This window comes from Herpailurus yagouaroundi, unplaced genomic scaffold (genome assembly GCF_014898765.1).
Source record: "Herpailurus yagouaroundi ecotype Mexico unplaced genomic scaffold, PumYag 483, whole genome shotgun sequence".
NCBI lineage: Eukaryota > Metazoa > Chordata > Mammalia > Carnivora > Felidae > Herpailurus > Herpailurus yagouaroundi.
Window position 1 is genome coordinate 2,096,663 of NW_024412700.1, and position 13,815 is coordinate 2,110,477.

The window sequence follows — 13,815 nt, forward strand, 5'->3', positions numbered from 1 at the left end:
TGGCTCACCAAGTCCGGTGCCTTCAGTTCCCACCTTCTGGAGACTGAAGGAAAGACACGAGTCAGCGGCCCTTCTACCCTACAGCGTAGGGTAGTGCATTGAGTGCAAGTGCATTGAGAACAGGCACCGTTATCTCTTTGTATCCCCCACGGTGCTTAGCACAATGGATGTTAAAGGCTGTGGAGACACCCTCTTGCTGTTCTTATAATGCTTTTCTAAACCCTGCGTCCCTCCCTTCTCTTCACAAGTAATGGAATTCCTTATGGTTATCAGCTGTCTGCCACTGAGGCTGGGGGTTGCAGCAGTGATCAGTGGCAGGACCCCAGAGAGGAAGCAAACAGCGGTGCCCTGTGCACACTACATCAACAGAGGACACCAGTGGGGAGGGGGCTGTAGAAGGTACTGGGAGAGCACCAAACCCTCTAAGATCCCGAAGACTGTAGCAACTGTGTGTTTCTCCCAAGACCCTGCCCAGCCTAGGCTTCCCTGCCTTTGGGATTTCAAGCCAACTACAAAATCAAAGAGGCAGGCTTCACGCTGCAGCTCCCCAGACCCCCCCGTGGGCCACTTTTACAGTCAAATCAACCTGCCCATGGCCATAAACCGAGAGACAGGAAAGCACGGGTGCTGTGCTAACCAGAACCTCACTGTGCTTCCTTACAGGCCCAGGGATGCCCCAGAATCAAGGCAAATCTCCTCCCTGCCAGACTTCTGTCCCTGCCCTCATCGTCACCTAATGTTGCCAGGGGCCCATTCACACAAGGTCTCATGAGAACTGCTTCCTTTTGAAAAAAAAAAAAAATTCACACACAGAATCTGAAGCGGGCTCCAGGCTCTGAGCTGTCAGCAGAGGGCCCGACGCGGGGCTCGAACCCACGAACCGTGAGATCATGACCTGACCCGAAGTTGGCCGCTTAACCGACTGAGCCACCCAGGTGCCCCGTCATGAAAAGAACTTCTAAAGAACAAAGGATACTAATAGTAGAAGCTCATTTAATCTTTACGAGACCTTATCTGAGGGTAACAGATAAGCAACTAAGCGAGGTCCACGGCAGGCTAAGGGTCCAGAGCCAATGAAAGGCAGAGCCAGGGTTCAACCAGTTGATTCTGGAATGTGTTACACCTTGCTGTGGAAGCCAGTGTGTTTTGGGCATAGATGCTATATGACCCGCGATAATTATATAAACAGATTTCTTTTTAATTTTTTTAATCTTTATTTATTTTTGAGAGAGAGAGAGAGAGAGAGACACTGTGAGCGGGAAAGGAACAGAGAGAGAGGGAGACACGGGATCCGAAGCAGGCTCCAGGCTCTGAGCCATCAGCACAGAGCCTGACGCGGGGCTCGAACTCATGAACTTCAAGATCATGACCTAAGCCTAAGTCAGACGCTTAACCGACTGAGCCCCCCAGGCGCCCCAATATAAACAGATTTCTAATATAGGATTATGATAAACATATCCTACCTATAGTTCAGGAATTCCATGAAGACCAATAAGAACTCACTGAATTGAACGTACATCAATTGAGAGGTTACAGTGATTGGCTACCATGTATCGGGTGCCTTTCGGAGCCAGGCACTATACTAAGCACCTCACATAGTTTATCAAAATTCTTCATACCTTTGCAATGTAGTTATTACAAAAAATGGGAATTAAAGCTTTGAGGACTCAAATAGTTTGCCTAAATTTGCATAGCTGGCATGTGACTGCATTGGGTCCATACACTTCCCAGCTTTCCATGTAGAATTCCTGACATTCCATTTGACTTGGCTGTCTCTTTCCACCCCTGTGTGGTATCCACCCCCTTCCATGAAGTCATCAACCTGCTAAAGATAATTTCTTCAGCTGCTGGGTTATTGGTGTAGCAAACTATCTCTGTGTCCTCCCTAGAAGCCTATGGCCATGGAGCTGAGGTAGGGTAGCCCTCGGAACTCCCAGTGTTAGAGGCTCTGGGACTGAGGCTGTGCCCACTCTGACCTCTTCATCTTATTTTTAACAAGGTCCAGGGCATCTACGGATAGGGAAAGGGAGGAGGGCTCTCTCTCTCTCTCTCTCTCTCTCTACGGTGTCTTGGGCCCCCAAGGCTGTCTGCCAATCACTCCTTTCTTTTGTTTCCCACATGCAGCCTAAGTCAGAGGCAGAGAGACATCGTTCTCCAAGCTAATTCTTGTAGGTCACGTCACTTAGACCCGGCTACACCCAGACGGATGAGGGGAGAGACAAACCTCTATATTGCCCAGGTGCCACGTGCCCATCAAGGCCCTCCTTCATGTCCAACGGGGAGTTTTCTCACCAGCGCTGTGGAGTAAGTTAAGTTGGGCTGTCTGGTGCCTCGACCACAGCTCTGTAAGCTTTCCCCGAAGAGCTCACCTTGAGAGATGGGAGAAAGCAGGAGGTAGAGATTATACACACTTTGTCTATTGTCTATCCTTTGATCAATATTAGATGTGGGGCTTTGTTGTTAGTTGTTAATACATTAATAACTTTTATGTATTCCTAGTGTAGTGACCCTTTTTATTATGAACGACCCTCTTTACTCTAGCAATATTTCTTGTCTTTGAGTTTATTTTTCTATGACATTGTCTCTCCAGCTCCTTCACAATTCCTGTTCGCATAGAATATCTTCTTTCACCCTTTTATGCTCAAGCTATTTGCATCCTTGAATCTAAAGTGTTTTTCTTGCTGGCAACATATAATTGGATTTTGTTTTTTTTATCAAGTTTGAATATCTTTGTCTTTTGATTAAAGTGTATAGAATACGCACATTGTCAAAAGTTCATAAATAACGGAAGTAGAACCAATGAATGAGTAATTAGTAGGAGTTTATTGTGCACACACCAAAAAGTTTGCAAACCAGGAGCTCTGAAACCAAACAGGGGCAGAGGCTAGAGGGGCATATTGTAGTGAGAAGGCAGTGGTTACTTATTCTTCATAGTGACTGTTTATAATATTGGAATTTTCTTAAACAATAGTGAATTGGTTAGCGATTACCTCCTATCAACCTTGGGAACCAGTTCAAGTTCTGCTTATGATTTTCAGGGGCATAAGCAAGAAAGGACCCAGGTTCAGCTAAGTGAGCTTTGCTTGTATGACCAACCTGGTTTTTGTCTGCTCAGGGACTTTTCCAGGTTGGTTTCTGTCTGGTTTTAACAACATCTACTGCAATTGTTGACACGGTTGTGTTTAGATCTCATCGTGCTGTTTGTTGTCTACGGTTCTCACCCACTTTTGTTCCTCCTCCCTTTCTTTACTGCCTTTTTTGTGTCCAATTTTTTATGGTGTGGTTTTTCGTCTTCCGACTTTTAGGTGTATTTCAAGCAACATTATCGAAGTAAATTTGACATGCATTAAACTGCTAATGTTGAAAGTTTTGCCACTGGGTAAGTTTTGACCTGTGCGCACCCATGAGCATCACGGTGCCCTGCCCTGTTGCCCCGCCCACCCCACCTGTCCCCGCCCCATCGCCCCGCCCACCCCACCTGCCCCCGCCACCCACAGCGCAAAACCACTGCCATTATTCCTGTCAACATGCATTCGTTTGTATAACCTAGAATGTTATAAAAATGGAAGCCAACCATATGTATTTGTTTCATGTGACTTCACTCAACATGAATATTTTTTTAAATAATAAACAAACGATTATTTGAAGATTCGTCCAGGTTGCTGTGTACCAACGGTTCATTCTTTGAAATGATGAGTATTACTCCGTGATGGAAAGATGACAGATAAATACAGAGACATTAACACAGATATAGATGTATACTAAGTTTTGTTTACCTATTCACCTATTGATGGACATTTGGGTTTTTCCCAGGCTTAAGCTATTATAAATAATGCTGCTATAAACATTCACATCCAAGGTCTTGTGTGGATACATGCTTTTATTTCTCTTGGATATCTAGTCACTAGTGAAATCGCTGGATATTTTGGTAAGTATACTTTCATGAGATATATAATTTGAAAATATTGTGTCCGACCCTGAGGCTTGCCTTTTTGCTCTCTTCATGGTACATTTTGAAGAAAAATCTTTAATTTTAATGGAGTCCAATCAATCAGATCTTTCTATTTACTCACTCATTTTTAACCATTGCAGTCTCCACCTTTTTATATTCCTTTATTTAAAAAAAATTTTTTTTTAGAGAGAGAGAGTGAGTGTTCACGAACAGGGGAGAGGGACAGAGGGAGAGAGAGAGAATCAAGCGGGCTCCGCACTCAACACAGAGCCCAATGTGGGGCTCACTCCCACAACCCTGGGTTCATGATCTCAGCCAAAATCAAGAGCCAGACGTTCAACAGACTAAGCCTCCCAGCACCCCTATTTTAAATTCTTTATCTTAGTTTTAATTATCTGTGTTTTGGGAATCTTTTAGTCAGTATATGGTTGCATGTTGTATCTCAATCCACGGCGGTAATCTTCGCTATCCTGCAGTCTCACCTGGCAGTAGAAGGGACATCCGTACGTACCTTCAATTTCATCTTAGATTCCCCATGGTACGTAAGCAATGCCGAGCGTGCAGAAAGCTCTGGAAGAATAACAGTGGAGTATTTGGGGCATTGATCATGTTTGTTGTCTGAAAGCAGATTAAGGTTTAGGATTCATAGTCTTCCTTCAGAAAGACAAATGGTGAGGTCTGGAATATGGGGACCTCTGCAATATAACGCAAAGGCTCAGTGCCTTTTAATCAACTGGAATCAATATTTGACATCTGTCCATCCCTCCAAATTCAAAAGAACCTGCAGACATGTGCTCGTTGAGAACATTATATACACGTATGCTCCATTATCCTTTCATTAATATTAGGTGTGGCCACAGACACAGGCCTCCCCCCTTCTGCTGGAGGAGGTTGCTTCTTGTTAGCAAATGTTTGGCTCCTGCCATCCTGTGCTTGTAAAAGACCTTTTCATCACACCCCATGGAAATGTATTCTCACTCGGGTAGAGTGTGACAGGTCTCATTATACTGGCCAGGTTACAATGCAGTGGTGGGGGGAGAGCTGTGATCTTTGAGACAAACTTCACTTCCAGGTTTGTCCTGAGAGGCCCTGTCAGCCCACACCTGCCAGGCCACACCCGCCAGCCCACACCTGAGCTCACAGGTGACTGTGCTGTCTCAGGTCTCGCTTCGCCTTCTCCCTCCACCATTTTACACACATGTGTGGGAGGGCCCGCCAGAGGGCAGGTGCATGGTGCGAGCTTGTTCTCTTATGCCTGGCACACTCCAAACAATTCATAATCTAAAAACGTAAATGGTGTCCTGCCATGCACTGTGAATGGCCAGTGAGAGGCCATCCGTACGAGGGTCTGCCTGGATGTCTCCAAGGTCAGCATTCTGTAGGCCTCCTTCCTCGCGTCTTGCTTCTGGTGCAGCTCATTTGCCCCCTCTCTGCATTTCTACCACGAATCTATGCATCGCTCGATTGGGGCAGCTTCACCAGCAGCATGAACACACGTGGAAACACCGAGAAAGTTGGGTCCAGCTCCTTGGCATACACTTTGGAGATGTTGTCTATGCTTGTAAGTGATGCCGACGTGCTGGGCAGCAGAGGAAACCAAGCTCTCGGGCCAGAGCCCCTCACAGTGGGCACCACGAAGAGGTCAGTGGCTTATAGTTTGTTTGCCCGTCTGATGCCCCTTGTCCTTGACTAATCACTGGCTTTTAGGCTCTTTCAGACAATTTTTGATAATGAATATCAAAGAGCAACAAAAATACCCATTTCTGAAAATCACCCCTGCCCTCACTTCCTTAGCAATCAGGGGGAGAATTTACATTTCTGGGGTACGTGGACCAGCTTTAGTGGCAAGCATGGGCCACGGACCTCCGTGGGCAGAGGAGCAGCTGGCAGGGACCGGGTGGCCATCCTCCAGGCCCCCAGAGGACTTCCAGGCAACCCATGACCGGACAAAGACTTCATCCGCATGACGTTGTCCCAAGTCCAATCATGCTGGGCTTTCTTGGTCCAGATGCTGGTCCCGCTGGCAGGTATCTGGAGTCAGAAAGTGCTGGCTGTGGATCTTTCTCTGCTTTCGGCCTCAGGTGGGGGAAGGGCAGCCGTCTGCTGGGAGTGTGCTCCGTTGGCTTGTGTGACCACGAGTGGGGCCGACTCTCTGTGGACAAGCTGGTGACGCTGAGGAAGGCTTAGGCACATGGGTTAGGCCGAGCAGGTGCGGGCCTGTAAAGGGGACCAAAGGAGGAGGAACGTGTGATGAGATTTGCCAGACCCACCCCCAGAACCAGCTCTTTCCCTAACCTAGAACAAGACCTGGAATGAGGCATCTAACAGCCCTTTGGAGGGTTCAGCTCTGCATCTGTGAACACAGAGGTGTACTGGTGGAGTGGGCTGGGGGTGGTCTGACCAACAAGATGTCTTACTGCAAAGGGGCTTTAAGGGGACCAAACAACAGCCACAATTTCCAAAGCAAGTTAACCTGGGTACTCCAAGTCATCGGTCATTGTTTCCTTTTGTCAGAAAACAGGGTTTCCTGGGCAATTGTCACGCAAAGCTCAAATGTGCTCATCTTAAACCCTGGGAAGGGTAATCTGTCGATTACACAAAGCCTCAACAACTTTTTATCCAGTGCAGTGGTACCGAGAAAGAGTCTCCAAATTAAACTCAGTGACGCAGTCTGAGATTTCTTCTTATTAATTTCTCACTGGAAATACTGAGTGTTTCAAAAAATAAAAGAAATTTTGAATATTATCTATCGGGCATCCTTCCAAGTGCTTCAAACTGTTACCATAAAAATGCTATCTAAATGATGAGAACGTAGTTTTAAAAATCAGAAATTCATATTAACGGCCTCCCATGAAAATTTAATAGTTAAATATTGTGTGCTTTTCATTCAATTATTGCGCAAATGAATTATGCATGGGAACAACCTGGTGCTTATTTCCTTATTTACATTTATGAGAAGATCTCCATGCGGGTGGTGACTTTGGCGGGCTGTAGGGGGGGGGAGGGGACGGGGGGGGAGGGGGCAGGAGGGCAGAAGCCGGCTGCACTCAACAGCAGCGACCGTCTGAAGCCCGAATTGGAATAACAGAACAAGGGTTTGAGAAATTCGGTGAGCCTTGACTGCTTTGGTTCCTGGCAAACAGTACTGGCCTCTACGAACACAATTCCAGAGCCGTTGCTACACCACAGCGCATGTCTCGGGGCTGAACTTGGAGACAAACCTTTCTGAACAGCCCATGATGCCCAGCGCCTGTATTTTGCAAATGAGGACAGGACACGACATCTCTTGCTTCGGGTCACAGAGCCTCGTCCTGGTCTCCTTGTCCTTCACCTCCGCTCCGTCTACCTGGAAGCAATACATAATTGACTCTCCCCACTCAGGCCCACTTGAAACTTGGCCTCTGGAGGCATCCTGGCCGAGGCCTGGAGCAGAGGGTGGCAGGGATCTTTACGTCCCGTTCTTCAGCTGAACTTTGAGTCCGACCACGGGTGCTGCCTGGGTCTTCTGCTCTGCTCCCAGGTCCCACGGCTGGATTCTCGCCCTGTGTCCGGCTCCGACTCCAGTTCCCAGACCCTGATCTCAGATACTCGCTCCCCTAGCTCTCCTTGGAGCCAGCGGTTTGGGATTTGGCCAGGTCATCTGCTCTGCTCCTGCTGGATTTGGCAGTGGCCTCTGTTCTTCTTGCACATTCTCCATGGTAGGCGCAGTTCCTGGAAACCTAACTACATGGTTGACCCAAAATCGATGGCTCCCGGCATCACTGCCTACTGGCCGCCATGCCCTCCGCCCGAGTAGCTGGCCAAGTGCACCGTCTGAACCTCCCGGCTTTCTGCTGCCGGGTTGCTTCCTGCTCGGTACAAGTGAACCGTGTTTGCAGGAAATCAGCTTCCGGGTTTCACAGTCTCCTAAATTGGGCTGTTCCGACTCCCCCTAGCTCCCACCCTGCAGCATTCCAATCTACCTCCCAAGAGGGAGTCTCTCCGTGGCTTGGACCTCAGAACTCCCTCTGCCCTTCTCCTTTGGACGCTGTGTGTTGGTGGAGGTGCATCACCAGCCACCGGAAATCCCTAACAGGGAACAGCCAGAGAGGGTTCCCTCCTTCTACCCAGCGGAGCTGTTTGAGGTATCTCCTTTTTGCCCTTCATTCCTGTCCTTTCCTTACCCCTCTCTCTTTGTAGGATGCTGTCCTCCGACACCAGACTCCCGGGCCCTTTCATCAACTGGTCTCTGGCCAGAGTCAGCCAAGGGAAGACTCTGCCGGGGAACATGGCCCTTTCCTGTTTCAGGCAGTGCGCGTGGCAGTGGCCACTTCTCCCGCGAGGTTGTGGCTCCTGCAGACGGGCCCTAAGCCTCCCACTGAGGTCCCGGCTTCTGAGGAATGCACACCTGCGAAGGGGCTGTTATCGCATCTCCTCCCTTCGCACCGTTGGCCAGGGCCGTCCGTGGTGCTCCTGGGATGGCTCCTCTGGGCTGCCTCACGGAGCCCTGTTGAGATGACTTCCTTGTCAGCTGCCTCCTGCATTAACTGGTAGTCTTGGGGGGTAAATGGAGTCACACTATATTATGCATATATCAACTTTAATGAGACCATACAGCTTCAGTAAACGATGGTATAGTTTATTTATTTATTTTTAATGTTTTATTTATTTTTGAGACAGAGAGAGACAGAGCACGAGCAGGGGAGGGGTAGAGAGAGAGGGAGACACAGAATCGGAAGCAGGCTCCAGGCTCTGAGCCGTCAGCACAGAGCCCGATGTGCGGCTTGAACCCACAAGCCGTGAGATCATGACCTGAGCCGAAGTCGGACGCTCAACTGACTGAGCCCCCCAGGCGCCCCAACCATGGTATAGTTTAGAACTGTCATCTTAATCACCATTGTTACCCCCTGTTTTGAAAACTGAATATGGAAAGCATATCCTTGCAGGAATTCTCAGATCATTTAACATGTTTAGTCCTATTCATATTTAATTTTTTTTCAATTTCTCACGTTTTAAACTCCTCTGACGACAGCTACCTTTCTGTGCCACGTCTATTAGCGACCAAGGGGGATACGTTTCCACGGCCTATCCCGAGAATATTAAGTAGTAAATGAAAAGCACATGGTTCATAACAGACCTCAAATATCCCTTCTTTCCTTCTTGCTTTCCCATGCCGCCAGCCTGTGGTTGTTTTAAACCTGCAGTGGAGAGCCTTTTCATCTCTGCTTTTCAGTGAATGAAAATCTCATCTCTATTTTTTCCAATAGACTATCGGGTCCATGAGGGACTGTGGTGGACAAATTCTGAGACTGTCCCCAAAGTTCTCAGCCCCTGGTATACACACACCTCTTCCCACTTATTGGAACACTAATCAAGGTGCTGCTCTGAAGGGCGTTCCAGAACTAATTAAGAGCCCAGATTAGTTGACCTTAACATAGGGAGATGATCAAGGTGATCTAGTGAGGTAGCCCTTAAAAAAAAAAAAAAAAAAAAAGGCAAGACCTTTCTCTTTCTGGAGAAAAAGATTCAAAGCATGAGGGTATTCACTGCATGAGAGGTTACTGGCTCTGAAAATGGAAGCAGCCATGTGACAAGCGATATAGGTGGCCTTCTAGGGGCCAGAGCAGCACCCGTTGACAGCCAGCAAGGAAATGGGGACCTCAGTCCTGCAACCACCAGGAACTGAATCTTGTCACAGCCATGTAAGTTCCAGATGAGGATACAGACGGGCAGACCCCCTGAGCAGAGAACCTGATCATGGCATGCCTGGCCTCTGTCCCGCAGAAGGGTGAGCTGATTAGCGGGTGTTGTATGTGCTAATTTATTAGGCAACAACAGAAAAATAGCACAGGGACTTTTTTTGTCTTTTTGCAGAGGGGAAGTTTAAGCTAAGAGGACTGAAGTTGTGTCTCTTGATCTCGTATGTGACTCCCACAGGTGCCGTGCCAGTCCCCAGAGGTGGGCTCAAGGTGCCCACACTGGGGTCTCTTTCAAATGACAATTTTGTGGGGGCGCCTGGGTGGCTCAGTAGGTTAAGCGTCTGACTTTGGCTCTGGTCATGATCTCATGGTTCGTGGGTTCGTGTCCTATATTGTGCTCTGTGCTGACAGTGTAGAACCTGCTTGGGATTCTCTCCCCCTCTCCCCGCCCCTCCTGCACTCACACTCTCTCTCTCAAAAATAAATAAGCATGACGAGAATTTTTTAAATTTCACAAGACGATTTTGTTAAAGAAGACAAAACACCTGGTTTTCCATCAGATTAGTCCTCGGGGGCCGCAGTGCTTGTTTGTCGCTACCGCAACCCCTCTTGAGCTGTTGGGTGGGTGCCCTCCGTGAACTGTAAGTAAGGCCGGTCCTTTGAGCTTCCTTTTCGTTATTCCCAGTGTAGAAACAGGTGCAGATGGTGTGACTCCATTAGCGCCGTCCTTCGCCTGAGCCAGGATGTGGCCGCTGTGCGCCCAGGATCCCGTCGCAGACGATACAAGCCCAAGCCACTCCCAGCAGGGCGTCCCTCTGCCGTCGGGAGACAGATGGCTCTGTACTGGTGACGAAGCTGTTTCTGTGTTGTCCTTCCCGGCTGCTGAGTTCCATCTGCTTGTCCTTCCAAATTTGGCTTGTGATGAGAAGGTGCAGGGAGAAACTGGGCTTTGGGGATCACATGCTCTTCTCCACCTTTCACTGTTTCCTGGCGTTCCGCACCAAACTCAGCCTCGATAACGGCCCAAGAAGTAGCTATTTCCATATGCCAGTCTTATGCTCGGGCCGATGACTCTGCCCACCTCCACGGGTCAACCCAGTGTACATCCAGAACGCCACATGGTATGACTGGGAGACTCAGGACCGTTGACTCTGCTCTGGGCCCAGCCTCACAGGGTGGCTCTTGATTAAAGGAGACCTTGTACCACCATCACTGGAACATACCAACAAGGCTTCCTCAGCTCCTCTTACTACTCTGTAGAATCTCAGTTGTGCATGATGAACACGTTCCGGAGATCGAATGTACAGCACGACGGGCAACAATACCTTATACTTGGAACTTGGAAGAGTTAGAACCTAAGTGTTCTCATCAACACCACCACCGAAGAGCAACTGCGTGAGGTGGTAGATGGGTTAATTAGCTTGATTGTGGTTATTTCACAGAGTATATGCATGTCAAATCAGCATATCGTACACCTTATCCATATACCATAAAAAAGAAAAATAGGGTATAATTTCCACTCTCAAGTAGCTGACAGTGAATAACATACAAATTTCGGTGAGTTGCTTGGAGACACAGACAATATATACTACGTAATGTCCCGAGCCCAAAGAATCACTGTGGGTTGAATTTGATTGGGCATTTTTGTGGAGGACATAAAACCTGAACTGGACCTTGAAAAATTAATATCCAGTTATAAAAGCCTGTCTTTATTTCAGAGAGGCACATCAGTAAATCCACCCACTGAAGAAAATTTGGAAACAGAAAAGATTGGAGAAGGCAAATATTTCCTATAATCCCCCAAGACCAAGATACCAATGTGTAACGATCAGAATAAGCTTGTAAAACTTTTATTTTGCCCATTCTCCTAGTTTGTTTCTTGTATCTTGACTAGAATGTATACTTCATCTGGTGCTGATACAGTTTTGGGACATCTTAAAAATTAAGCACGGTGTAGAATACAAAAAAATTTCTTAAATTATAATAATCCCCTCATCGCCCTAGTAAAAGCTTCTTACCTTCTGTTAATTGATTTTATCCTCCTTAGCTCCTTCATTTCCAAGGCAAAAAAGTATTGATTTACATTTCCACTACTTTCTGAATTCAAATTTTCTACTTTATTTATCAAGCTTTCTACTGTTACTGAATTCAAATAGGAATGAATTAGAGAATACTGGGTAACAAAACAGATGCACTTAAATACAGTTTTGGAAAACACACATCCGTGTTGTTTAAATGCAAGAGAGTCGTAACACTGAACGACCCTAGTTGCCAGCAGAATTGCTTTTACTAGATTATAATACAGCCTGTGTTCATTGCAACCGAATGTTCTCGTTTCACCTAGCAAAAGAACATAAAAAAATCTTATCAAGGGGAGCCTGGTGGCTCAGTTGGTTGAGCGTCTCGACTCAGGTCATACATGACCTCATGGTTCCTGAGACCGAGCCCCACGTCTGGCTCTGCACTGACAGTGTGGAACGTGCTTGGGATTCTCTTCCTCCCTTCTCCCTCCCCTCTCTCCCCCTCTCCTGCTCTCTCTCTGTCAAAATAAATAAATAAACATTAAAAACCACCTTCCAGACTGTTATTGAACTTGTGCATTAGACAGCCCCCTCAAATATCACATGACTCAAGTATGCCTTCGGCAGGCCTGGATTACTGTCTACTCGTGCGTGAGTTCTCCAGCACAGAAAGTCATTGAGGCTTATCGACACATGCACGGGGAAGAGCGATCGTTCTGATGTGGCAGAGATCCAGTGGGACGAAGGGAAAAGTGGGATTAAGAGCGGTGGCCCTACCTTTCAGACTGCAGTCTCGTCTCCAAGGGGTGGGACACAGATGTTGGACCATCAGACCTGTGCTTGAGGATATCTCAGGGCAAGTGCTAGTCAACTGTTCCTTGGTGTTGATGCTCCGTGGTATTGACTGGTTTTCTTGGCTGAATGTGAATCAAGATGCATCTTGGTGCATCCCAAGAATGAGTAATTCATACGATTCATCCTCAAGCAGTCTAATCAGTTGGCGTGGGAGCACGGCTACTGAGTATCATCCACTTACGCCTTACACCACACTCAGCGCTCTCAACTCGTTTTTCACATATTTGAGGCTGAGCACCTTAATTTCGCCTGCACCGTAAAATATTATTGCTCCCAATATATTTCTCCAAAGAGGATCCCAAAGGTAGGGCTTGTATAAAATATCATTTATTCCTCCCTTTAACTCCAGACCACAAGGAGTGTGGGTCAGGCAGCCTGGAGGTGAGGATGGGGCAGGGGGCGTGGAGGGGAGGTCTGGGCCACCTCTGGGTCATCCAGCTGCAGTGAGCTAGACGGTCACTCCTCGAGAAAACGACACACACAGCTGTTCTGTTGGTGTGTTTCCTCTGAAGGTCTTTTTCTTCCTCTCTCTCTCTCTAATTATTTATAGTCCTGAGAAATGAATTTATTGCCAGAAGTCAGAGCTATAGATACGAAGTGTCAGACCCTCCACCCAAGGAGCTGTTACTTCCCGGTCTGCCTCTGGGCCCTCCCGCCATCACCCTGCACTCTAGCAGTCCGACCTGCCTAGTCACATGTTCCTGCAAAGAGTAATCGTTTTACCCGCCGACAAGCCTCCAGGTTGAACTTTATCTTGGAGAAGGTAGAAAAAGCCCATAGATAAGGTTGTCCTGGAATTTATATCAGGTATCTGGCAAACTGACTTTACTAGGTAGGTAGGTACATAAATCAGCTCAATTCCACAATCACTTCCATTAAAAAAATTGCTTTCAAAATTTAAAATGACATATCAATATATACAAAAGGTAAGTAAAAATTCTTTACGTTAAGCAAACACTAAAAATGAACGCGGGCAGAATAATTATGCTTGGAATCTACGTATGTCTTCAGATGCTGAGACCTTAGAGATCACGGCACAAGTTTGCTGAATGAAAGATAGTCTCAGTTCTGTTTCTTTTGAAAATATCAGCCCAAATATTTTTGCCTCCGTTTATACTATCTTTGCTCAAAAATGATTTTTACAAGATAAACCATATCACATTATTTGGAATGTTACCAAATCTGGATGCAAAATATCATTGGCGTTCTCCATTTTATCCTACTCCAGTACAGAATGTAATTCATCATTTTAAAGTGTTGAGCTATTCCAAAGTGCATTTATGGAATTTGAAATTAAATTTTGTATGCT

The 13,815-nt window shown here is 46.9% G+C and overlaps 1 long non-coding RNA gene across 1 annotated transcript; it reads right to left on the minus strand.

The window, feature by feature from the left end:
- Window positions 1-1,424: 1,424 nt before the first annotated feature.
- On the minus strand, window positions 1,425-13,032 carry LOC121022962 (uncharacterized). Its single transcript, XR_005787193.1, has 3 exons — window positions 12,429-13,032; window positions 4,435-6,169; window positions 1,425-2,369 (listed from the first exon to the last, which is right to left on the minus strand). It is a non-coding gene; the product is annotated as an uncharacterized LOC121022962 (long non-coding RNA).
- Between the last annotated feature and the right edge of the window lie 783 nt (window positions 13,033-13,815).